At 44.6% G+C, this 27,086-nt stretch overlaps 1 protein-coding gene across 1 annotated transcript in view; it reads right to left on the reverse strand.

Annotated features, from left to right (window-relative positions):
* Positions 1-26,738, reverse strand: part of LOC120998185 (gamma-aminobutyric acid receptor subunit rho-1) — a 166,542-nt gene extending 139,804 nt beyond the window's left edge. The window contains exon 1 of the mRNA XM_040428757.1: positions 26,705-26,738. The gene's annotated coding sequence lies outside the window, so the exon portion shown is untranslated. The remainder of the gene's footprint in view (positions 1-26,704) is intronic.
* Between the last annotated feature and the right edge of the window lie 348 nt (positions 26,739-27,086).

Below are 27,086 nucleotides of genomic sequence, written 5' to 3' on the forward strand. Positions count from 1 at the left end.
CCAGCGTCTCCCTTAGACCTAGAAGCAAACACACGCACAAAGGAGAAAACAGGAGGACTTAGCTTGAGACGAGCGGGAAGTAAAGGATCCACAAACAACCAGTATAGAACTCCAGAAGGAAAATATCAAACCGCCCCTACCGTCATTATTTTCCTTGCTTTGTGCAGATATGGATATGTTAATGCACTGGTGGATTGCATGCAGGAATTATCTTTGGAGGTAGCTGACCTCCGTAATTCAATTGCACAGTTTTTAGAATTCTCAGGCATCTGGTTTCGTCAGTGGGAACCAGGGCATCCTTGAACCATAAGTCGCCCTCCCAGATAGGTTTTTTGGGGGGAGTGATAATTTTGTTCGGTTCAGAGAATCTTGTAAACTGTATTTTCGAAACAAAAATAAAAAATTGGGGATTTTTATTTCTCTGCTGAAAGGTACTGCTCAGTTCTGAGCCTTTTCTCTACCGATCGGTTCCCAATCCCTCCAGATCGGTGGATGAATTTTTCAGAGCCCTGGGCCTTATTTATGATGACCAAGACGGGTTCTCTGGCCGAATCTAAGCTGCGTATTTTGAGTCAGGGAAATGTTCTGCAGCGTTATATTGCTATGAATTTAGGAGATAGGCGACTGATTCGGAGTGGAATGACCCAGCACTCCGTAGTCAATTCTGTCAAGGGCTGTCTGAGAGACTAAAAGACGCCCTGGCATTCCACGAAACCCTGATTCGTTGGAGATGGCTATGTCCCTGGCCGTACGGATTAATAGACGCCTGAGAGAGAGGTGCAAGGTTCCCCTCACTCGGCATGCACTACCATATGGGGAAACAGCCTCTTCTGTCCCGCGGGGAACAGAGACACTCGAGCTCGAGTCTGGTGATGAGCCTACGCAATTGGGACAGGTCTCTTCATGCCCTGGTAATAGGAACTTCAGGGTTCAGTGAAGACTTTGTTTCTTCTGTAGTAAAGAAGGACATTTTATTAACGTATTTGCTTATATTAAACATCAAGGTGAAAAAGGAAAAAAAAGGTTGTAACTAATGGGTCTAGTTCTCTTACTCTTTTCAGTGTGGGTGGGGGAGTCGGAGAAGGTATTTTTGTCTTTTACCGGTAGTACCAGATTTCTCCTGCCTGCCATGGTGGCGCTAGTCTCTGAAAATATTGAATTGGAAGTATTTGTTTCAGTGAGGCAGGGTTTAACCTTGTGGACTATCAGTTCCTTCAGAGTCATGGTTTTAAAAAAAGCGCACTAAACAAGGGGATATCTGTGTTTGCTAATTGATTCCGCCCCTCTCTCGCAAAGTGTCTGACTCATATAGTGCTTGATATTCATTTGAGGGTGGGTGATTCCATGTTGAGTCCATTTCTTGTTCTATACTGAAGGGTTTGCCTGCCCCTCTAGTGCTAGGTTTACCTTGGTTGACCAGACTAATCCTACCATAGATTGGCAAGCAAGACTGATCAGTAATTGGAGTGATTTCTGTATAGACAACTGTCTCGGCGCGTCACTTTCTGTGGTATCCACTAAGGTGTTTCCCCCATTTCCTTCAGATTTTTCGGACGTATTCTCTGAGGGTGGAGATCAGGGGTTACCTCCTCACGAGAGAATGATTGTCGGTCAACCTTATTCCCAGAGCAAAATTGCCAAAGTCTCGGTTGTATAATCTTTCCTAACCCGAAAGAGTAGCTATGCGGGAGAATATTACTGAGAGTTTGGCAAACTGACATATTAGACCATCTCAGCTGGTGGCTGCCGACTTCTTTTTTGTTAAACTTCCGGGAACTAAATCGTATCACTGTCCGTGATCCTTATCCCCTTCCCTTGATCCCAGATTTATTAGATCAGATTGTCGGAGCCAAGGTGTTTTCCAAGTTGGATTTAAGAGGGGCTTATAATCTGATAAGAATCAGGGAAGGGGACGAATGGAAGACGGCCTTTAATACCCCTGAGGGCCACTTCGAGAACTTGGTCATGCCCTTTGGGTTAACTAATGCCCCGGCAGTCTCTCAGCACTTTATCAATGAAAATTTTCATCATTTGGTGGGCAGGTTTGTTGTTATTTACCTCAATGACATAAAAATTGACTTGCCTGATATGGAAACTCATCAGGATCATTTAAGGCAAGTATTACTGATGATCAAATGTTATTAGTGTGAATAGCTCACTGCCTTCTCAGTGTGGGATAGGTGCTCTAGTCTAAACTGATCACCCTTTCAGAAGGAACAAAATAGCAAAAAAGTAAATAAGACTGGCACTCACGTCTATGTGTACCATATGGAACAATAACTGTTTATTAAATACAGGATGGGCCATTTATATGGATACACCTTAATAAAATGGGAATGGTTGGTGATATTAACTTCCTGTTTGTGGCACATTAGTATATGTGAGGGGGGAAACTTTTCAAGATGGGTGGTGACCATGGCGGCCATTTTGAAGTTGGCCATTTTAAATCCAACTTTTGTTTTTTCAATAGGAAGAGGGTCATGTGACACATCAAACTTATTGGGAATTTCACAAGAAAAACAATGGTGTGCTTGGTTTTAACGTAACTTTATTCTTTCATGAGTTATTTACAAGCTTCTCTTTGTTTACAGCCATTGACATGTTGCCGAGGTTAACACGTGAGGAGGGATAGAATGTTGTGTTGATGTAAGTTGTGAACGCAGTAACCGGGTCATTTACAGCAGATTTCAATGCAAAAACACCCTACGAGACCCACCCATTCCCATGCTACAGTTAGCAAACTGCTTGCTAAGTTTCGTGAAACTGGTTCAGTGTTGGATTTGCCAAAATGTGGACGCATGAAATCTGTCTCTAATGAAGAAACATCAGTGGCTGTCCTAGTTCATTCAGCAAGAGCCCACAGCGTAGCACTGCCACATGTCACTGGAGAGTGGCATTAGTCGAACATCCCTTCGGCGGATATTAGCTACTCACAAATGGCACCCTTTACAAACTCCAGCTACTGCAGCATCTCAACGAGGATGAGCCAGATCGGCGCACTGAATTTGCAGAATGGGCAAAACAAAATTGGAACAGGACCCTCAGTTTACGCACAGACAGATTTTGTTCAGTGATGACGGCAAACTTTATGTGAATGGTGAAGTTAACAAACAAAACACGCCTATTGGTCTGACACTAACCCACATTGGATAGATCCCTCCAAGACTGTTGGAACAAAAAAATTGATGGTATGGTGTGGTATATGGGGTACAAAGATAGTGGGGCCATTCTTCATCAATGGAAACCTCAAGGCCACTGGATATGCGAAATTGCTACATGATGATGTGTTTCCCTCTTTATGCACTGAAGCTGGCACATTCCCTGGGTTTTTCCAGCAAGATGGTGCACCACCACATTATGGGTGTCAGGTCCGAGCATTCCTAGATGAACAGTTTCCTGGAAAGTGGATTGGTCGTCGTGGGCCAGTTGAATGGTCCCCAAGGTCTCCCGATCGGACCCCCTTAGACTTTTATCTTTGGGGTCATCTGAAGGCAATTGTCTATGCTGTGAAGATAACAAATGTGCAGCACCTGAAACTACAGATACTGGAAGCCTGTGCTAGCATTTCTCCTGCGGTGTTGCTATCAGTGTGTGAAGAGTGGGAGAAGAGGGTTGCATTGACAATCCAACACAATGGGCAGCACATTGAACACATTTTATAAGTGGTCAGAAACTTGTAAATAACTCATGAAAGAATAAAGTTACGTTAAAACCAAGCACACCATTGTTTTTCTTGTGAAATTCCCAATAAGTTTGATGTGTCACATGACCCTCTTTCTATTGAAAAAACAAAAGTTAGATTCTAAATGGCCGACTTCAAAATGGCCGCCATGGTCACCACCCATCTTGAAAAGTTTCCCACCTCACATATACTAATGTGCCACAAACAGGAAGTTAATATCACCAACCATTCTCATTTTATTAAGGTGTATCCATATAAATGGCCCACCATGTACATATAATCCGTAGGAAATGTGACAATAAAAGATATTGAGAATAAAACACAAATAAAATGACATAAAACACTAGGTGACTCTAAATGGATCTAAATGATGGGTCACACAGTGGCTTCAATGGTTTGTGCCCATAGTGATGGCTTTTACAAACATGATTCTAAAATATGGTAATTATATACCTAAAAGGGAAACATAAATTGACAATGTAGCTGAAAGGAAGAGTGTGGATTACAATATGTATCTCTCTTAAACCGCATAAAAAGTACCTTTATTAGCTATAGAGAAGAGGGAGATCCCGATAGTAAAGTAGAATGATCCCCCTCTGGATTCTAAGGGTACCGTTTTCACAAAGGCAAAAATGTATTCCTAAAAAAAGTCCAGATGTTCAACTTGAAAATAGTTAGTCCAAAGGTGCACAGTTAGGACTATGATAATCAAATCATCCAAAGATTGGATTTGGTTAGTCGGATGATACAGAGTATAGACTGATAATACAGGGTATAGACTTTGTTAGTCGGATATGGACCTGTTGGTCAGATGAAGATAGTAGAATGGTTCTATGCTGATGTTATATTCTGTGGTACTTTGCGTCTTACCGGTGTTGTTTTCTCAAAGCCGGTGACTGTTACGTACCAAATCAGGCAGTGCTGCTGCTCACCACGATGTCCGTCTCCGCGACTGCTCACCGGCGTCCTCGCTTGCCGCTGGCTATGACGTGGAATAGGGCAAGAGTCGCGAGAAGAGATTTTCAGCTGCCGTCTCCAAATTGAAGCTAAAGAATACTGGAGACATAGAACTTCGGAGCTCTCCGGTTTTTTAGTCAGTCCATAAAAAGATGTGACTCGGTGTTCCAATAGATGAAAAGGTGCAGGGGTGAATCACGCCAGACGCATTTCGGGGACTGCTTTCCCCTTCCTCAGTGGCTCTACCCCCATTAGTTCATCATATCCTTTTATATTCCCTCCAGTAATCATCAAAAACAGGACTGGAGCAAGGAAATGATCCTTGCGATTTAGTTGCGTTTTATATGCGTTTTTTTGTCTCCATATTGGATTTTTTGCATATTGTTTGCACATTACCATACTCAAGCTATGTTATAAAAAGAAAGAATCTACAACATTGCTATCTTAAGAAAAAACGTAAAAACTAAAAAAAGTGAGTAAACCATATATGACTGCGCCATACATATTTCCATAAGGACGTTGCCATAAATATTCTTACAGAGTGTGGGTATATTCTTGTTGCCAAAATAATGATCTATAGATCACAAAAGCTAATTCAATGATGTACCCACCTAATATAGGGTTAGGTAGATATTGTCCATATATATTTATGCAAATATGTATATGCCCCTTCACTTTAGGTATCCAACATCTAATATAGAGGTTTCCATTAAAGGAATATTCCTTTCATGTTAATTTCAATAGTGATGGGCAACTAACTTGATATAGAATTAAAAAGTCACTTATCTTCATTGGGTGTTTGAGCTTTTGACTCTAAGTAGAGTTGGGTATGTGTGCCTATTCTCCAAGGGGGGAATTCGCTAGTGCGATAAAAATGGCCAGACATGCGATTCATCATTGGATGAGAGGCACACAACCCAAATGTTCAAAGGAATCCAAAGAATCTCCAACTCAGCATTTAATCCAGCGGGAACCATACTGACGAAATGATAGATCAGTCTGGACTCGGCTCTGGACATTCTCTAAATATGTTTCCCTCCTCTCCAGTGTTTGTCTACCCTCTCCAATGCCATGAAGTGAGCCCTCTGAAGTCTGATTATGGACCTCTTTAAAATGCTTTGAAAGTGAGTGTCTTTAAATATCCGTCTTTGATATTTGTTAGATGTTCGGATATTCTCACTTTAAAAGTTCTTTTTCGTTCTGCCGATGTACTGTTTTGAGCACGGACATTGGATGAGTTAGGACAAGGCTGGTTCGAGTTACAAGTGAGAAAATGTTAGATCTCCAGCGAGAAGGAGTTGTGTGTTGAGTTTACCTTTTTTATACTTTTTGGGGACTTTGGTGTTTTTACAGCCTAAGCACTGGCACATCTGTAGAAACCTTTAAGGTTTATCTATTTGTTATTCCCAGAGTCTTATTGGGTTTTGATTTTAGTGATGGAGCAATTTTTTATGCCCAAATTAGGTGCTTTCGTGTACGTGATCTGCGGTTGTAGGTGGTATTAGTTGTACTATTGTTTTGTCTTGTAGCAAGTGGTGCCAATGTCGTTTCACTATCTCTTCATCTCCCCTATGCTGTGTGGTATATGCAGGATAAGTCTAAATTGGGATTCCACTTGTGTTTTCTGTCCCGATTTTATTGTTGAAAAAGAACTCCTGGGTAGACTCCTCACATTTTCTAATGCTCCATCTAACAATGAACTGGGATATTGCTTCATCAAAAAATAGTTTTTTAAGGTCATAGCTTCGGCTTCAAACTGAGAGTTCTCAGTACAGTTTCGTTTTTAGTCGAAGGAACTGTCCGAATGGGACGTTCAATAGCCCAATTGGGCAAATGACAACTTGAATGTAAATGAAGGAGTTCTTGGCTGTCGGTTTTTGATAAGTTTTACATATATATCTATTCTCTTTTTTTATATTGAAGATCAAGAACTCTACTTCTTCTGCCGTTAATATTAGCAGTTAAAAGACAAATTAAGGTCATTAATATTCAATTTGCAATGAAGGACTGCAGGTCTTCTTCTTCTCCCTTCCAGACCAGAATAACATCATTCTATATATCCAAGCCAAAGCACCAGGCCGCCCCCTCGATATTAGATCAATGCACACCTGCTCACATTGGGCCAGGAACAAGTTTGCATAACTGGGGGCGAACCCTGGTGCCCATGGCGGTCCCTTTAATCTGCAGATAAAAATTTCCCTCAAAATAAAAATAATTGTGTATCTAAAATGGTGTCCTATTCCTATCTAAAATGAAGTCAATTTGTTTCTGGTCTCATTGTATTATTTTTTTCTAATTGTGGCTGATATACCCTGATTGTGATTTATAACTGTGTAAAGAGATTGAATGTCCAAAGTTGCCATTAGTCCAATTAGGGTCCACCCCTTAGACCTTCTAATATATGAATGATCTGGGCAGTATCCTTCAGATTAGGATTGTGTGGTTTTCACTAAGGGTTGCAACCAGGTGTCTATATAACAGGATAGGTAGCTGTTAAAGAACCTATCCCTGATATTATGGGGCGGCCTGGAGGGTTTTCGGATCCTGAGGACCTTGGAAAGGCAATAAAAGACCGGGAGTCTTCCAGGATCCCCCCATAATGAAATTTAGTTCTGTTTGGACAGAATACCTAACTGAGATCCCTTGTGGCAATATTTGAGTAGTATCTCTGAAAAGGTCGTCGTCGGATCACATTTAGTTTCTTATATGTTGTTTTATCTGAAAGTTGTCTAGAACACTCCTGTATATACTTGGTTGTTTCTAAAAATTACAATTGTGCTCCTTTGTCAGCAGGGCGGATAGTTATATTGTCATTCTTTTGTAATTCCTTGATAGGCATTATTTCTTTATTTGATAGATTCTTCCGATAAAAATTTTTCTCTTTTATTTTCCTAAGGTCTGATTCTACATTCTTTTGGAAGCTGCATATTTCAGGGCCTATTTGGTTTCTCGGGAATTTTTGATTTGTTTTTAGATCAGTGTGTTTAAAACCATCCTCTATTTTTGGACTTATTGTATCGGGGTTTTTTTAAGAAATAATTTCTTTAGACAGCTAGTTTTTGATGAATTTTTGGATCCCGTATGTAGGTGTCAAACTTATTGAGTGGCAGTGGGTGCAAAATTTCAGTCCTTTGTTAACAAAGAAATCTGTGACTGTGTCAAAAACTGTACTACTTAGGCTAACTTTCACACCTGCGTTCGGGTGTCCGCTCGTGAAGCTCCGTTTGAAGGGCTCACAAGCGGCCGCGCCCCCGAAGCAAACCGTCCAGCCCTAAGGCATTCTTAGTGGACGCGGATCCGCTGAGAATGCAATCAGTCTGCCAGCGTTCAGCCTCCGGCTCCGCTCAGCGAAGCGGACACCCTGACGCTGCTTGCCGTGCGGAGGCAAGCGGATCCGTCGACCCTTACAATGGAAGTCAATGTGGACGGATCGCTTGAAGATGACACCATATGGCTCAATCTTCAAACGGATCCGTCCCCCATTGACTTTCAATGTAAAGTCTGGACGGATCCGTTCAGGCTACTTTCAGACTTAGTTTTTTTTTTAAACTATAATGCAGAGGATCCGTTCTGGACGGATACAAACGTCTGATTATAGGAGCGGATCCGTCTGAAGCAGACATCAGCCGGACCCGCTCTGAACGCTAGTGTGAAAGTAGCCTTAGATGATAATATTACTTCTTGTCTAAGTTAGTAGTGGTGTCTGTGATTCTTCTTCTTCCCTTCCCCTCGTGTTTTCTTGTTCCTGATTTGGTGATTGATAGGTCTTGTGTTTCCCTTTGATTGTGCATTGGTGACGTGGTCTGATAGTTCCTCTGTCTCAAAGAGTGTGTGTGGTTGAGTGAGTGTTGTTGTTGCTAGCTCCTGTCTCGGTTGTGGATTGTGATTACTGATCCTCCGGGAGAATAAGTTATATGCTAAGTTAGAAAAATGTGTCGTTTGCTGTTTAGGAGCTGCAGTTCCTGGGTTACATGCTTCTTCTCATCGTTTTTCGTATGGATCCGAAAAGGTCAGTGCAGTATTGGACTGGGATCGACCCTGAGAATCAGAAAGTGCTGATGCTGGTTTCTGGGGTTTACTAATTACTACAGAAAATGTATCCTGAATTATTCTACTGTTGTCAAGCCTTTGACCAAGAAGGTGTGGATTTCTCAGTCTGGTCTGAAGAGGCATTACATGCTTTTTCTGCAATAAAGAAATGTTTCGCTTCTGCTCCTATTCTGGTGCAACCTGATGTGTCTCAGCCTTTCATTGTGGAGGTTGACGCGTCAGAAGTGGGAAGTCGGAGCAGTTTTGTCGCAGGGTCCTTCTCCTGGCAAATGGCGCCCCTTGTGTTTTTTTTTCTAAAAAAACTCTCTTCTGCCAAAGAAATTATGATGTTTGGTAATAGAGAGTTGCTGGCCATTAAATTGGCCTTTTAAGAAAGGTGTCATTTGTTAGAAGAGTGATTCATCCCATTACTGTATATTACTAATCATAGAATCTGGCTTACTTGCAATCGACGAAGTGTCTGAACCCAAGGCAGGTCAGATGGTAATTGTTTTTTACCAGATGTAATATTGTGGTCACTTATCACCCTGAGTCCAAAAGATCAAGGCGGGATGCTTTGTCACTTAGCTTTCCTGGGGGGGGGGGGCGAGATTTGGAGGATCGTGCTCCGATTTTGGCTGATGGGGTGGTGGTTTCCGCCCTTTATCCCGAACTTGAGGCGGAGGTGTTGGAAGCTCAAGGTGAGGAACATCCTGGGAGCAGATCCAATGTGGATCCTATTTCCCGTATATTCTGGTGGGCAGGCATACATAAAGGTGTGGAGGGTTATGTAGCAGCCTGTGAGACCTGTGCACGTGCTAAGGTGACTGTCATGGTCTTACCTTCTTGCTATTCTCCTTCGTTTGACATGTGCTGGCGGCCATCTTGGTTTCTGGGTTTCTTGTAGCCTCCCACCCTGCGGCTCCTCCTTCCCACTGGGAGGAGCTGGATGCCTAGCTCATATATATAGGAGGTCTGTGGCTTCAGTTCCTTGCTTGGTCCTCCTGTGTTCACATGCTTCTAGACTGCTGCTGCTTCTGGTTCCTGATCCTGGTTTCGTCCGACTACCCTGCTGGTTCCTGATCCTGGCTTCGTCTGACTACCCTGCTGGTTCCTGATCCTGGCTTCGTCTGACTACCCTTCTGGTTCCTGACCTCTGGCTTCGCAAAGACTCTGCTTCGGTTTCGCCATCCGTTTGGACTTTTGCTTTACAGCTTTATTTTCAATAAAGCCTTCTTATTTTCACTTATCCCTTGTTGTACGTCTGGTTCATGGTTCCGTGACATTAGGACCAAGCCATGAATTCTGACGGTACAGGGCCATCCTCGCTACCCACGCTGGTTGCCAGACTTGCTCAGCAGGATCACCTGTTGGGTCGGTTTCGCTGTGGCGTTGCAAACCCTGCTTGAACGCACGGCTCATTTCGCTCCCGTTGCCGATGGGTCGGTTGTCGCTCCTGGGCCCGCTCCTACTGCCGCTCCGGTTGTTGCGCCAGAGTCTACCCCGACACCTGTTGTTGCACCTGCGGTGTTTCGGGGTATGACCGGTTCTGCCCTCTTTCCACAGCGCTTTGGGGGAGAGCCAACTCAGTGCCGAGGTTTCCTTAACCAGGTGGGCATTTATTTCGAGTTGCTGCCACATGCCTTTCCTACTGAGAGATCAAAGGTGGGCTTCTTGATCTCGCTGCTCTCGGACAAGGCCTTGGCCTGGGCCAGCCCTTTATGGGAGAACAACAATCCGGTGGTTGCCGAGTTTTCCGCTTCTCTTCGGAAGGTATTCGATGTGCCGGCTCGTGCTGCCCTCTGCTGCGAAGCTCCTTATGTCTATCAGACAGGGTTCACGATCCGTAGCTGAATACGCCATTGAGTTTTGTACCCTGGCAGCAGAGGTGGGCTGGAATAATGAGGCTCTGGTCGCTGCTTTCTCTCATGGTCTCTCGGATGCCTTGAAGGATGAGGTTGCAGCTAAGGACCTACCAGTGGAGCTCGAGTCTCTTATTTCTTTCCTGATTTTGATTGACACCAGACTCAGGGAGAGACCTTCCTTAAAGGAAGGCCTGCGGAGGTTTTCTAACAGATTGGCGCCTACGTTTGCTGTCCCACCCGTGCCTCCCTCTCCTCCCACGCCTCCTGGGGGATGACTTGTCTGGGGGTGAACCCATGCAGCTGGGGTTTGCTCGCCTGTCCGAGGGGGGGAGAGGGTACTCCGGAGACGCGAGGGCCGATGCATGTACTGTGGTCTCGGTGGGCATTTTCGGTTGGCATGTCCGAACCGTCCGGGAAACGCTCGCACCTGAGATCCTGTCGGGGGCAGATCTTGGGTGGAGTCTCCTCGTCCCCGGTTTCCCGTGTTGACAAACCACTGATCACTGTTGTCCTCTCCTGGGTCGGGGGCTCGGTGACGACCCAGGCGTTGGTGGACTCTGGTGCTGGTGGTTTGTTCATTGATAGTGTGTTCGCTGCCGCCAATTCCATTCCTCTGCAGGCTCGAGGTTCCCCCACTGGCTCTTGAGGCGATAGACGGCAGACCCCTTCTGCCGCCACACGTGGACTCATGAGACCCTTCCAGTGGGGATAGCCATTGGTGCCGTTCACAGAGAGTCGGTCTGCCTCCAGGTTATTTCGTCTCCACACTACTCGGTGGTCTTGGGGTACCCCTGGCTCCGGAAGCATAATCCGACTTTCGATTGGAGATCGGCCGAGATCCTCTCGTGGTCACCGCAGTGTGGGGCTAGTTGCATCCATGGGTCTGTCAAGTTGCTGTGTACTTCCTCGGACTCTCTGTTGCCTCCAGAATATGAGGAGTACCGGGATGTATTCGATAAGGTGCGCGCGGTTGCCCTACCTCCGCACCGCCCATACGATTATGCCATAGCGATACAATCTGGTGCCGTTCCTCCTCGTGGCAAAGTCTATCCACTGTCGGTAGCGGAGAATGAGGCCATGGAGGAGTACGTGAGGGAGGCGCTTTCACGCGGACACATTCGCAAATCCTCGTCCCCGGCAGGGGCTGGATTTTTCTTTGTGAAAAAGAAGGGCGGATGAGTTGAGGCCTTGCATCGATTACAGGGGTCTCAATCGCATCACGATCAAGAACGCTTACCCGATACCCTTGATTTCCGAGCTGTTCGATCGCCTTAAAGGGGCCACGGTCTTTACCAAACTCGACCTGAGGGCGGCATATAACCTGGTAAGGATCAAGGCGGGGCGATGAGTGGAAGACCGCGTCTAACACCAGGGACCGTCATTATGAATCCTTGGTTATGCCCTTTGGGTTGTGCAATTGCGCCCGCAGTCTTTCAGGAATTCATCAACGATGTTTTCCGTGACCTGTTTGCAGCAGTGTGTGGTGGTCTATTTGGATGACATCTTGGTATATTCTGAATCCATGGAGTCCCACATTCTGGATGTCAGACGAGTGTTGCAACGGTTACGAGAGAACAAGCTGTTCGTAAGCTTGAGAAATGCGAATTTCACCGATCCCAGGTAACCTTCTTAGGTTACATCATTTCCGCTGAGGGGTTCTCCATGGATCCTGAGAAGGTTTCGGCTGTCTTACAGTGGCCCCAGCCCAGTGGTCTTCGTTCCCTGCAGCGCTTTTTTGGGCTTCGCCAATTATTATCGGAAGTTCATCAGGGACTTTTCCATGCTAGCCAAGCCTCTCACGGATCTGACCAGGAAGGGCAGTAATTCCCAGGTCTGGCCGCTCGAGGCCATCCGAGCTTTTGAGGCTCTAAAGTCCGCCTTTGTGTCGGCTCCGATTCTGTCGCATCCCAACCCTGGGTTGCCCTTTGTCCTCGAGGTGGACGCGTCTGAGACGGGAGTAGGCGCCCTTCTGTCTCAGCGTAGAACACCAGAGGGTCCTCTGCTTCCTTGTGGGTTTTACTCCCGGAAACTGTCTTCCGCGGAGTGCAACTATCAGATTGGTGACAGGGAGTTATTGGCCATCGTGCAGGCCCTTAAAGAATGGAGGCACTTGCTCGAGGGTTCGGTGGTTCCGGTCCTCATCCTGACGGACCACAAGAATCTGACCTACCTTTCTGAGGCCAAGAGATTGACACCACGTCAGGCCAGATGGGCTCTGTTCTTGTCACGTTTTAATTACGTGGTCTCCTACCTACCCGGTTCCAAGAACATCAGGGCGGATGCCTTATCACGGCAGTACTCGAGCTGTCCAGGGGAGGAGTCGATTCCGACTTCGGTCATACCTCCGAATCAGATCTTGGCCGCCATTCGCACCAGCCTGACCTCTCCCCCTGGGTGAGCAGATTTTGGCGGCTCAATCTGGTGCTCCCTCTGGGAGACCCAACGGCAGATGTTTTGTGCCTGAGGAGTTGCGCACTCGGTTGTTGCGAACCTACCATAACTCCAAGACCGCGGGGCATCCTGGAAAGAATCAGCTGTCCTGGGCTTGTTTCACGTCTGTTCTGGTGGCCCTTCCCTACGTTCCGACATCGCCGCATATGTAGCGGCATGCTCCGTTTGTGCCCAGAGTAAGTCCCCTCGGCACCTTCCGTTGGGCCTTCTGCAACCCATAGCCACCGGGGAGCGCCCATGGTCACACCTGGGGATGGATTTCATTGTGGACCTCCCTGCATCCCGAGGCCATACGCTCATTCTCATGATTGTGGATCGGTTTTCTAAATGTGCCACTGTGTTCCTCTCAAGAAGTTACCCTCTGCACAAGAGTTGGCCACGATTTTTGCCAGGGAGGTCTTCCGGTTGCACGGTTTTGCCCAAGGAGATTGTGTCGGATCGGGGGAGTCAGTTTGTGCCCAGGTTCTGGCGCGCCTTTTGCTCCCAGTTGGGGATTCATCTCTCCTTCTCCTCGGCCTACCACCCTCAGTCCAATGGGGGCCGCAGAACGATCCAATCAGGCCTTGGAGCAATTCCTTCGTTGCTATGTCTCCGATCACCAAGACAATTGGGTTGACCCTCCTGCCTTGGGCTGAGTTTGCCAGGAACACGGCGGTGAACTCTTCCTCTGGGACGTCTCCCCTTCATGGCCAATTATGGGTTCCAACCTGCCGTGTTACCGGAGGTATTCTCTCCCCAGGATATTCCGGCTGTGGCGGATCACCTTTCCGTCCTACGTGCTTCTTGGGTACTGATCCAGAAGTCCCTTGAGGTCTCTGCGCAGCGCCAGAGACTCCAGGCTGATCGCAGACGAGCGCCTGCTCCTTCCTACCAGGTCGGAGACCGTGTATGGTTGTTCCACCCGCAACCTCAACCTTCGAGTGCCCACTCCCAAGCTGGCGCCTCGCTTTGTTGGTCCCTTCCGAGTGCTTCGCAGGGTAAACCCGGTAGCCTATGCCCTTGCGCTTCCTCCTGGCATGCGGATCTCCAACGTGTTTCATGTCTCCCTGTTGAAGCCACTGGTGTGTAATCGTTTCACTTCCTCGGTTCCTCGGCCTCGTCCGGTCCAAGTGGGTAATCGTGAGGAGTATGAGGTGAGCAATATCCTGGACTCACGCCTGGTCCGCGGTCGGGTGCAGTTTTTGGTCCATTGGCGTGGTTATGGTCCAGAGGAGCGTTCCTGGGGTTCCCTCCGCAGATGTCCATGCTCCTGCCTTGCTCCGAGCCTTCCACGCACGCTTCCCTCAGAAACCGTTCTTTACTCCGCGGAGGGGCCCTTGAGGGGGGAGGTACTGTCATGGTCTTACCTTCTTGCTGTTCTTCGTTTGACATGTGCTGGCGGCCATCTTGGTTTCTGGGTTTCTTGTAGCCTCCCACCCTGCGGCTCCTCCTTCCCACTGGGAGGAGCTGGATGCCTAGCTCATATATATAGGAGGTCTGTGGCTTCAGTTCCTTGCTTGGTCCTCCTGTGTTCACATGCTTCTAGACTGCTGCTGCTTCTGGTTCCTGATCTGGTTTCGTCCGACTACCCTGCTGGTTCCTGATCCTGGCTTCGTCTGACTACCCTGCTGGTTCCTAAACCTGGCTTCGTCTGACTACCCTTCTGGTTCCTGACCTCTTGGCTTCGCAAAGACTCTGCTTCGGTTTCGCCATCCGTTTGGACTTTTGCTTTACAGCTTTATTTTCAATAAAGCCTTCTTATTTTCACTTATCCCTTGTTGTACGTTTGGTTCATGGTTCCGTGACAGTGACTCATACTCGGCCTTCAGGATCTCTTCATTCTTTGTCCATCCCATCCGTCCCTGGACGCATGTGTCCATGGACTTCATCACTGATTTGCCTAGTTCCTCTGGGAAGACGGTGATTTTGGTGGTGGTGGACCGCTTCAGTAAGATGGTGCACTTTATACCATTATCAGGTTTGCCCCAATGCCAAAACTCTCGCTCAAGTGTTTATTGATAACATCGTGAAATTACACGGCATTCCCTCTGATGTGGTGTCTGATGGGGGACGCAATTTGTTTCCAGGTTCTGGAGGGAATTCTGTACTCGTCTGGGTGTTTAGTTGTCCTTCTCTTTGGCTTTCCACCATCAGTTGAACGGACAAACTGAGCGCACTAACCAGAATCTGGAAACTTATTTGAGGTGTTTTGTCTCCGAGAATCAGGAAGAGTGGTCTTCATTTTTGTCTTTGGCTGAGTTTGCCTTAAATAACCGTAGACAGGAGTCCACTGATAAGTCACCATTTTTTGGTGCATATGGTTTCACCCTCAGTTTGGTACCTTTTCTGGGACTGAGTCTTCTGGTATACCTGAAGAGGAAAGATTCTCTTCCTCATTGTCATCTATCTGGCGGAAGATTCAAATCAATTTGAAAAAAATGGGCGAAAGATATAAACGTATGCTGACAAGAGACGTATGACTGGTCCGGACCTGTGTGTGGCTGATTTGGTGTGGTTGTCCCACTAAGAACATTAAGTTGAAGGTACCCTCTTGGAAGTTGGGCCCAAGATTTATTGGTCCTTACAAGATTGCTGCCATTATTAATCCAGTTGCGTTTCGTCTCGAACTTCTGCAGGCTTGGAAGATCCATAATGTGTTTCACAGGTCTTTGTTGAAAAACTATGTGGAACCTGCTGAACCATCTCCCTTGCCACCTCCTCCCTGTCTTGGTATGATGGTAATCTGGAGTTTCAGATCTCCAGAATAATTAACCCGCATATTCTTCATGGTTCCCTTCAGTACCTCGTACATTGGAAGGGTTACGGTCCAAAAGAAAGAATGTGGGTTCCGGCGACTGATGTCAGTGCTAGTCGCCTTTTGAGGCTTTTCACAGGGCGCACCCGGATAAGGTTGGTCCTGGGTGCCCGGAGGTCCCTGTAGAAGGAGGAGTACTGTCACTGCCTGCCCGTGTGAGAGTTCTGAGAAGATCGTATAGACTTGTAGCATGTGAGTCTATCTGACAGGTCTTTCTGTGTTTCCCGTTCTGTTGGTTGTTGTGGGCAGGATCCCACCTCTCCACAGGTTCTGCTCGTTAGCTGTTTAAGAGGCTCTTTTTAAGGTCCGACTCTTACTGCTGACTTTGTTAGTTGACATTTTCCTTCTGGAGTTCTATAATGGTTGTTTGTGGATCCTCTACTTCCCACTCGTCTCAATCTAAGTCCTCCTGTTTTCTCCTTTGTGAGTGGAGTTGCTTCTAGGTCTCAGGAGACGGTGGTCCCTTCACGGTGGAAAGGTACCGGGCAGTCTCAATTGCCTCGCTCCCCTAAGTTAGGGTCTGCTACAGTGTCAGCAGGGCTTAGGTTTCCAGCGTATGAGTTTGTTCACCATCGGGACTTGCTCATACTGTCAGCAGTCAGGGGAGGGCTCAGGGAATGTTAGGAGGTTACCATTCCTCCTCCCTAGCTTTGGGCCTAGTCTGTTTACCTGTTGCTGTTTGTTTACTTGGTGTTCCCTTATCCCCACTTGCCATACATCAAGAGAATAACAGAGCTGTCATACTGTTATCCCAATTCTACACCCAACTTCTTATAGAACATCTTCCCCTCACAGCAGCTGTGAACTGACAATAAATTTCCTTTAAATATAGTAGGCATTATCATTTTTTTCTGACTGTTACATAAGGACACTATTATGTATTTAAATTCAATGGTATAGTGCTACCTAGAATAAAACGGACAACAATTCTAAAAAGAAAAGTGTTTTCTATGAATATTGAGCTTTAAAAATTACTCTTTTCTGATAGAAGTTCCCCCTTTACTGTGCATAATGAACTACAAAGGGAGTTTGACCATGGTAATCTGCTGACAGCACTACATAGGGGCTGGACAGAGCAGAACACACATGCCTTTTGTGACCTTTTCTCATCAGAAGCAGTGTGAATATAAAGTTTTATTCCTATAAAATCTGCTCCTGTAAGTGCCCAGTATGAGGCTTGATTGTGGAGCAGAGGTGGGCACAGATCACCGCCATAAAATAGGGACATTATTCATGCCAATTAGAGACAGTGTCCACATCGATTAAAGACAATATCTACACCAGTTAGGGACATTATCCACACCAGCTAGAGACTAAATCCATACCAGTTAGGGACACTATCCACACCAGCTAGAGACAATATCCATACCAGTTAGGGACACTATCCACACCAGCTACTGACAATATCCATACCAGTTAGGGACACTATCCATGCCAGCTAAGGACAATATCCATACCAGTTAGGGACACTATCCACACCAGCTAGAGACAATATCCATACCAGTTAGGAAAAACTATCCACACCAGCTAGAGACATATCCATTCCAGTTAGGGACACTATCCACACCAGCTACTGACAGATATCCATACCAGTAAGGAACACTATCCATACCAGCTAGGGACAATATCCATACCAGTTAGGGACACTATCCACCCCAGCTAGAGACAATATCCATACCAGTTAGGGACACTATCCACACCAGCTAAGACAATATCCATACCAGTTAGGAACACTATCCACACTCAGCTACTGACAATATCCATAACAGTTAGGGACAATATCCATACCAGTTAGGGAAACTATCCACACCAGTGAGGGACAATATCCACACCAGTTAGGGACACTATCCACAAAAATTAGAGACATTATCCATGTCAGGTAGAGACACTGTTTATGCTAGTTTAGGGAACACTATTTAAGGCACCTCCATAACTTAAAGGGGTTGTCTGGGTTCAGAGCTGAACCCGGACATACCTCCATTTTCACACAGGCAGCCCCCCTGACTTGAGCATCGAAGCGTTCAGGCTCCGATGCTCTCATTTGCCCTGCGCTAAATCCGCAGGGCAAAGGCATTTTTTGGAGATCCGGTGACGTACCGGGCTCTCCAGAGGGCTGCCAGGGAAGCCCGGTGATGTCACGGGCACTGATGGGCGGGGCTTGTAGCGTTTTTAGCAAAAACGGCTAGGCAGCGCGTAAAACACGCCTATCACAGCTGGTGACGTCACCGAACACACTGTGGGGCGGAAGCTTCCGCCCGGCAGTGTATGATTGTAAACAAAAGAGCGTTGCCCTGCGCGATCTAGTGAAATTATGGGTATGTCCGGGTTCAGCTCTGAACCCAGACAACCCTTTAAGGGGTAGAGTTTATTGTGTGGAGAGTTGTTACAACTAGAACGGAATTGAATTACCTATTTCATACTTTCCCTAAACATGCTAGGCGATGTATAAATTAAGTGCAGTGATGGCTAACCTCCGGCACTCTCAGCTGTGGTGAAACTACAACTCCCAGTGTGCTCCATTCCTTTCTATGAAGTTCTGAGAACAGCCAAGCAAGTGTGAATCTTGGGAGGTGTAGTTTTACCACAGTTGGAGTGCCGAGGTTTGGCCATCAAAGAACTAGGGATTTTATTTACAATGCATGGATTTAATCTTTTTCCTGTAACCTTTTTCCTGTCCATACATTGCACAGTAGGCAATGACAATACCAACCAGAGCAGCATTCACACCCTGATGTACATTTTGCTCCCCTGCTTCGTTTCCCTTAGGTGTAGAAGCAATGCTTATCAGTACTGTCATTGAATACATGGGAAGCATTGATTTTTTTTTTTATGACTTAAGAACTCCATACCTTTTTTCACTCATATAAATTTTCTGCACTCTTTATACTTATGCTTCGTAGATTTTATACGTAGTCAGTGTTTGTTATTTCAGACTGTGCAATGTATAATATTTGATTGTATACTATAAACTTTCTTGTGAGTGAACTTCACCATATTGTGAGTGCATGTCACACAAAAGGCAAAAGATTATGGCATAGGTTTTCTACTTACAAGGCACAAAAAGACCGTGTTAGGAAAATTTTATATGATATAAAAATATAAGGACTCAAAGGAAAATTCTAAAAATGTTAGGTTTCTGTGATGTAAAAAAAATGAGATAAAGATAAATCATTTCAGAACTTTTTCCACCTTTAATGTGACCTATAAACTGTACAACTCAATTGAAAAGCAAACTGAAATCTTTTAGGTGGAGGGAAGAAAACAAAAAAAAAACTAAAATAATGGTGTTGCATATGGTGCACACCCTCTATAACTGGGGATGTAGCTGTGTTCTGAATTAAGCAATAACATTCAAAATCTGTTAAATAGGAGTCAGAATACACTTGCCATCATTTAAAGTGCCTCTGATTAACCTCAAATAAAAGTTCTTCTAGTTGGTCTTTCCTGAAATATTCTTAGTCGCATCCCACAGCAAAAGCCATGGTCCACAGAGAGCTTCCAAAGCATCTGAGGGATCTCATTGTTAAAAGGTATCAATCAGGAGAAGGATACAAAGAATTTCCAGGGCATTAGATATACCATGGAACACAGTGAAGACAGTCATCATCAAGTGGAGAAAATATGGCACAACAGTGACATTACCAAGAACTGGGACGTCCCTCCAAAATGTATGAAAAGACAAGAAGAAAACAGGTATGGGAGACTACAGCAACCATTAAAGGAGCTGCAGGAATATCTGGCAAGTACTGGCTGTGTGGTACATGTGCCAACAATCTCCTGTATACTTCATATGTCTGGGCTATGGGGTAGAGTGGCAAGACAAAAGCTTTTTCTTATGAAGAAAAACATCCAAACCAGCTACATTTTGCAAAAACACATCTGAAGTCTCCCAAAAGATGTGGGAAAAGGTGTTATAGTCTGATGAAACCAAGGTTGAACTTTTTGGCCATAATTCCAAAAGATATGTTTGGCGCAAAAACAACACTGCACATCACCAAAAGAACACCATACCCACAGTGAAGCATGGTGGTGGCAGCATCATGCTTTGGGGCTGTTTTTCTTCAGCTGGAACTGGGGCCTTAGTTAAGCTAGAGGGTATTATGAACAGTTCCAAATACCAGTCAATATTTTTACAAAACCTTCAGGCTTGTGCTAGAAAGCTGAACATGAAGAGGAACTTCATCTTTCAGCATGACAACGACCCAAAGCATACATCCAAATCAACAAAGGAATGGCTTCACCAGAAGAAGATTAAAGTTTTGGAATGGCCCAGCCAGAGCCCAGACAGCTGTGGGGTGATATGAAGAGGGCTGTGCACAGGAGATGCCCTCGCAATCTGACAGATTTGGAGTGTTTTTGCAAAGAAGAGTGGGCAAAATGTGCCTTGCTGATAGACTCATACCCAAAAACAGTAATAAAGTGCTGTAATAAAATCAAATCGTGCTTCAACAAAGTATTAGTTTAAGGGTGTGCACAAATGGGCAACCATATTATTTTATTTTTATATTTTTTCTTCCCTCTACCTAAAAGATTTTCAGTTGGTGTTTTCAATTGAGTTTTTGCAATTCAATCTAATTTTTTTTATCATCACAGAAACCTGACATTTTAACAGGGTGGTGTAAACTTGTTCTAGATGCACTGTATGTCCATGACAGACTGCTAAACTATGCAAAAGATTAAAAATATCCCAAATAATAGCCAACTGGCTATCTTCCAGGATAAAGTGGAGATGCCCACAGAAGCGACGATGCCACATGATGCCTCCGGCAGACTAACTGCTTAGCCTGTGTTTATTTTACTAAGTGCTGTATTATTAGCTGCAGAGCCCTTGTCTCTAGACAACAGGAAAATCTGCTATTGTTTCTCTATCCCAGGCTAGCCGATGAATCAGGTCATTTTGTACACAGTAAATAATGCAGTCTTTGAATCAACTAGTATGCAAAGTCAATGCAAGGTAGCAATCACATTACGGTGCCACAGGCATGTAGCCTGTACAGCGCCTTGAGAAAGTGTCCCGCTCTTGGTGTTTTGTTACATTACAACCTGGAATTTAAGATGGATTATTATTTAGATTTTATATAATAGACTTGACAAACCCATCCAAATTGTTACAGTGGAAACAAAACATATTTCTTGTTTAAAAATAAATAAATTGAAACATTGGGAGTTCATATGTATTCACCCCCTTTGCTATGAAACCCCTAAATAAGGTCTGGACCAACCAATTAACTTCCAAAATCACATAATTAGTTGACTAAGGTCCCCCTCTGTGCAATCAAAGTGTCACATGTTCTGTCACATGATGTGAATGAAAACACCTGCTTCGAAAGGCCCCTTAGTCTGCAACACCATTAAATCTATTATAACTAGTGATCAGCAAGTATTAAAAATTTTGATTCAGCTGATTTGCCAAATTTTACCAAAAATTCTGCTTGTGACGACTTACTTCATCGACAAGCGGCATTTCTTTGTAAGTAGTGGGTGTAGTGACAGGGACCGCTATTGAGCTTCTCCCTGTCATTGTACCCCTCAGATGCATGTTCATAAATGATCGCGCATCTGATATAAATAAGAAACGGAATACTCCTATATGGGACAAGCCCAGGCACTCAGCATATGCACAAATATAATACACAAATGTATTTCCAAAATAATATCTTTATTGAAATTGATAAAACAAATAAATAGATGCATGAATTGGCAAAGACAAAACACAACCACGTGGAGATGCACAAAACACATCAGGACATCAAGTTATTAGCCATTGCAAGTAGTGGAAAAGGTGGGATGGAAAAATAAGTATAAATACAAAATCAAACCATGTGCTCCCCCACCTAGATAAAAAACCATGATTCACAACATATACACAATAAAGACCCGGCTAGTGGCACCTCCAAGAGACCCCAAAAGTGTTTCGCGTCAGCTTCCTCAGGAGAGTATTGTGTAAATGTTGTGATTCACGGTTTTTTATCTAGGTAGGGGAGCCACATGGTTGATTTTGTATTTATTTATACTTGTTTTTCCATCCCACCTTCTCCAGTTACTTGCAATTCTATAACTTGATGTCACCAATGTGTTTTGTGCACTCTCCATGTGGTTGTGGTAGTTTTTGCCTAAGTTATTTGTTTATCGATTTCAATAAAGATATATTTTTGAATATACATTTGTGTATTATATTTGTGTATATGCTGAGTGCATCGGCTTGTCCATCTTGGAGGCTATTCATTTTTGACACATGCGTTCTATTCGTGCTGTACAACCGTATTACAGTTTTGTTTTTATTGCTCATTGGTATCTCATAAATAAGAAACTGTACAATAAAAAATAAAAAAACGTACTGATGCATTTGCTCGCAACGGGGATATTGTCATCGCGCGGGCCGTTGTGTGTTGACGTCCATACTTACACTGTGCACAGGATTTCTGCCGAGATCTTCAAGCAAGACGATGGCTGGCAGCCCGTCACAAGTAAATGATCAGGTAAGTATTATTTTTTTTCGTTTTTTACCACTATTTCAGTTTATATTGATTCGCTACTGCGAAGCATGAGGAAATTCGGCTTTGTGGGGAATAAAATTTTATCCTGAAATTCGATTCACTCATCACGAATTATAACAAAATGGAAAAAAATATGGCATAGCTACAAATCTGTCAAAATAGGCCATCCACCAAAGCTCACAGACCGTGCAAGAAGGGCATTCACTACAGATTGAACAAAGACACCAACGATAACACTGAAGGAGCCCAAATACTGATAGCAGGAATGGAAGCATCTGTCCATAGCATAGTGAATACTTTTGCAAGGCACTGTATATTGTAAATATGTCAAGAGCCTACGTAATTTTTACAGAAAATAACAGTTTTATAACTAAAGAGCTATACTTACTAGAAGTGGCGGATTATAATTGGGGCATTTGGGTCTGTAGCCCCGGGCCCGACATCGCTGGGGGGTCCAACGCCGACCCAAGCGTCCACAAACTATGGGGGGGGGCACGGGAGCGCATAGTTCCCTGCCCCCCGATCACCGCATAGGCTTCAGGCCTAGTAGGCTTGAAGCCTATGCGGTAGTAAAATCCCCGGCACAGGCGGTCGTGATGACGTCATTGCGCGCCTGTGCCCGGACGCAGCACACTAACGTCTGTGCAGCGGTGCCTGCCTACCATCTATGAGTGAGCGCCGACTGGGACACAGGTAAGTAATAGCTTTTTATTTATTTATTTTTTGTGTGCCAACTTGGGGGACATTACTGGAGGGCACAGGAGAATATTACTAAAGGGACAGTGGAGGGAAAAATACTACATGGGGAGCAAACTATCTACGTAGGGGGCAAATTACTAGTGTGGGGAAATTATTACTGTGGGGGCAATGTGGGGACAATTAATACTGTGGGGGCAGTTGTGGGGAAAATTACTACCGTGGGGGGATTAATACTGTGGGGGCAGTCTGGAGAAATTAATACTGTGGGGGCAAACTACTATATGGGAGTAGTGTGGGGGATATTGCTTTGGTAGGAACTATAGGGGCATTTCTATTACAAGGACATATTAGGGAACATTATTTTTCAGGGACACTATACAGGAATTATCACCTGGAGCACAATATAGGATGTTATTATTACTGGGGGGCACTCTAAGGGGGCATTATAAATGCTGTAGACACTATAGGGACATTTTGGGGGTCATTTATCAAAACTGGTGTAATGTAGAACTGGCTTAGTTGCCATATAACCAGATTCAACTTTTAATTTAAGACAGCTCCTTTTAAAAATGAATGGTGGAATCTGATTAGTTGCTATGGGCAACTAAGCCAGTTCTACCATACACCAATTTGATAAATGACCCCAATTATGTCTACTGGGGTCACTATTATTTCAGCAGTATAGTACTTCGGTCATTGGGGAGCACATTGGCACAGTAATGGGAGTGGCGGCCGGATGACATTGTCGGGACACCAGGATGGAGAGGTTGATGGAAAAATTAGGAAATCCAATGTGTCTGTGTAACAAACACTATAGAGACGAAATGCGGCTGAAAGAATTATTCATGGCAGTCGGGGTCAAACAGAGGAGAATAGGAAAGAGAACATCTGACCAGAGATGTCACTGGATGTAAAGGGTGTGTGGTGCTGTATTCTGCTATAACGTAGAGCTGGCTCACTACTAGGACCTGAGTCTCTTCTTCTCCTCCAAGTCTTTTTTATTATAAATATACTGTATGTATTTTGAATTTGGCGACTAAAAATTTAATTTGGCTCCTAAATTTTTCAGTTTAGGAGCCAATGGCTCCTGGGTATTTTTTTAGTCTGGAGCGCTGTGAGGGCTTAATTTTTTGCAGGATAAGTTTTATTTTTAATGGCACCATTTAATTTACCATGTCTTGTATAGGAAAGCAATTGAAAAAAACTCCACAATTCTGGGGCTGGCTGATATGGGCGGCTGATTGATGGCTGACATGGGGGCTGAAGGCTGGCTTACATGAGGCTGATGGCTGGCTGACATGGGGGATGGTGGCTGGCTGACATGGGGGGATGATGGCTGGGCTGACATGGGGAGAGATGGCTGGCTGACATGGGGGATGATGGCTGTACATGGGGGCTGATAGATGGCTAAAGGGTTGGGGGGTTGATCTGAGGAATTGGGGCTGATGGCTGGCTGACATGGGGGGCTGATGGCTGGCTGACATGAGGGCTGATGGTTGGCTGATATGGGGGGCTGATTTATGGCTGACATGGGGGATGATGGCTGGCTGACATGGGGGATGATGGCTGGCTGAAATGGGAGATGATGACTGGCTGAAATGGGAGATGATGACTGGCTGACATGGGGGGGCTGATGGCTGACATGGGGGCTGATAGATGGCTGAAGGTTGGGGGGTTGATCTGCGGCATTGGGGGTCTGATCTGAGGTCTGATTAACATTGGGGGTCTAATTGCTGGTCTTACCTGAGGTGTAATGAAAAATATTTTTTTCTTATTGTTCTCCTCTAAAACATAGGTGCATCTTATGGGCCGGTGCGTCTTATAGGGCGAAAAATACGGTACAGTGCAGCAGAGACCAGTGCAGCAGAGACCCTAGTCAGTTCATATAGTCGTTATATAGTGTAATATATTTTAATATGCACCTTGTGTTTTGTTATGCATGTGAATCAGTCAGTGCCGACCAGCACCCCCTAAGCCCCGCCCCAGAACCCCCCACCCCACCCGGTCCCTGGGAAAATTGTCTTGCATGAAACTGGTCCTTAGTGCAAAAAAGGTTGGGGACCACTGGTGTATGGGATTCTGATACTGTACCTGCTGAGCTGTGCCTCATGCACAGCATTACAGGCAGTTTACCATGACAGGCCTGGGAACCTTCAGCATGCCACAGGCTGTCATGGTAACTAATCGGAGCACCACTATTTCACTGCCTTCCCTCTGCCTAACTCCATAGATGCCACTATCAGTATTGAACGCGGCATCTAAGGGGTTAAATAACCAGGTTCAGCATCATCGCCAATTCCAGTCATTGCCACGGGGTGCCAGCTGTAATATACAGCCAGCACCCGCCATGTATGGAGTGGGCTCAGAGAAGTACCCCGCTCCATACATTCTCTTGTAGCTAAAGGGGTTAATTCCCCTTAGGGAAGGTATTGTTAAATCCCTTGTCCAAAAGACTGCAATTAATTAAATAAGATTAATGGAGATTCGCTATGTTCCTATGGAGCCCTGGAACCTGCAGGCCTCCAAAAGAGCTACTACTGTGATAGTCTTGGTCCCTTTGAAGGATCTGAGGCTATCACAAGGAACAAACGGCTCCCCCGATCGCCACACAGGATAGCTGTTTTGGCCCCTGGTAACAAAGTGCTTCTGGTGAAAGCCACCCCAGATGCCGTGGTCACAATGTGATCAGCAAATATTAGTCCCAGGTGTCAGCTGTGGGGAAACAGCAGAAATTTGGAAGCTATGACTCCTGCATCACCGTGGAAGCGGGCACCAGCTTTAATAAACCATCTTGTTCTATAGATGTACTATGGATGGTCAGAAGAGATTAAATGAATATGTCTGAAGCAGTTCTAGAAAAGCTGAAGCCCATAGCTTCTATGAAAAATTGGATCATCGTACCACATGTTATCACATTGAAGGATGCATACCGTAAGTTTTTTTGCAATAGACAGTAGTGTGTGTGTGGTGCACAGCCTAACATTATAAAAGTATACACATCAGTTGTTTTCTTTTGAACATTTTTGGGATGAATGAAAACAAATCAGTCCAAAGACTGTATCATAGGTTACAAAGGCAAATGCACGGTCTTGATACAATTGATGCCTCTAGGTATAAAATGCCCAAAAATACCACAAAGAGAAACATATTGCAGAAACCATTGTGGTTAAAAAAAATTAACTCCACTAAAAACACAAAGAAAAACTGTGTATGTCCAATTTATCCAGTTTTGTATGTTAAAAACACAATAACAGTGTTTGCACATGCAAAATGCTTGTGAAAGACACGATTGTGAAACTTTGTAACATTAAACTTCTGCCAAAAGTAACTTCTACCAATATCATAAACTCCCCCATGTAATTATTATACCATATCAGTGTACACATTCTATAGAAGTATAAATTCCCTCCTATCTGTCTAAGTGATAACCATACCTTATGTTTCATAGAATACATCTACGTAACACAGGGATTTCAATCATTGCATACCATATAACATGTATTACAATAATCAGATTGCTATGGTTATAGCTCCATAGATATACATGTGGTTTTCATATTGGTTTAGTATAGAATTTGCCTTTCATTTTTAGAATAATACAATTCCTTACTAGTACTTTATCCACAGACCTTAAGCATGTGAGGTAAATTCACAAGATATTACTATCTAGAATCCTCTTGTTATATCACCTAACAAATAGATATAAATTATAATATAAGAATTAGCATACCTGCCTTGCTTGTGCGTCTCTTCTTCTACCTCCCATCTGTGGCCTTTGTGGTCTACTATAAAGAACATACCAGCAAAAGATTAAATGATTACATGGGATAGATCTCAATGGGGCCATTTTGTCATCAATACATACAAGCATTCTTCTTGAATCTATTTCCATACCATAATCCAGAGAATTTAGCATTTTACTTGAAGAGCCCCTTAGTAAAGCCTATAAAAGCTCCTTACTAATGGAGAAAAAGTCCTGCAGAGGACTGTGCCGAGGTCAATGTATAGGGAGCGAGAGATGATGAGCAGTGTTCAACTTATATTTTCAATGGTGGATCCTGTGTTATCTATATATAGATGATACAGTGGTGCTTCAAAGTTGTTGAAACCTT

This window comes from Bufo bufo, chromosome 4, assembly GCF_905171765.1.
Source record: "Bufo bufo chromosome 4, aBufBuf1.1, whole genome shotgun sequence".
Taxonomy (NCBI): domain Eukaryota; kingdom Metazoa; phylum Chordata; class Amphibia; order Anura; family Bufonidae; genus Bufo; species Bufo bufo.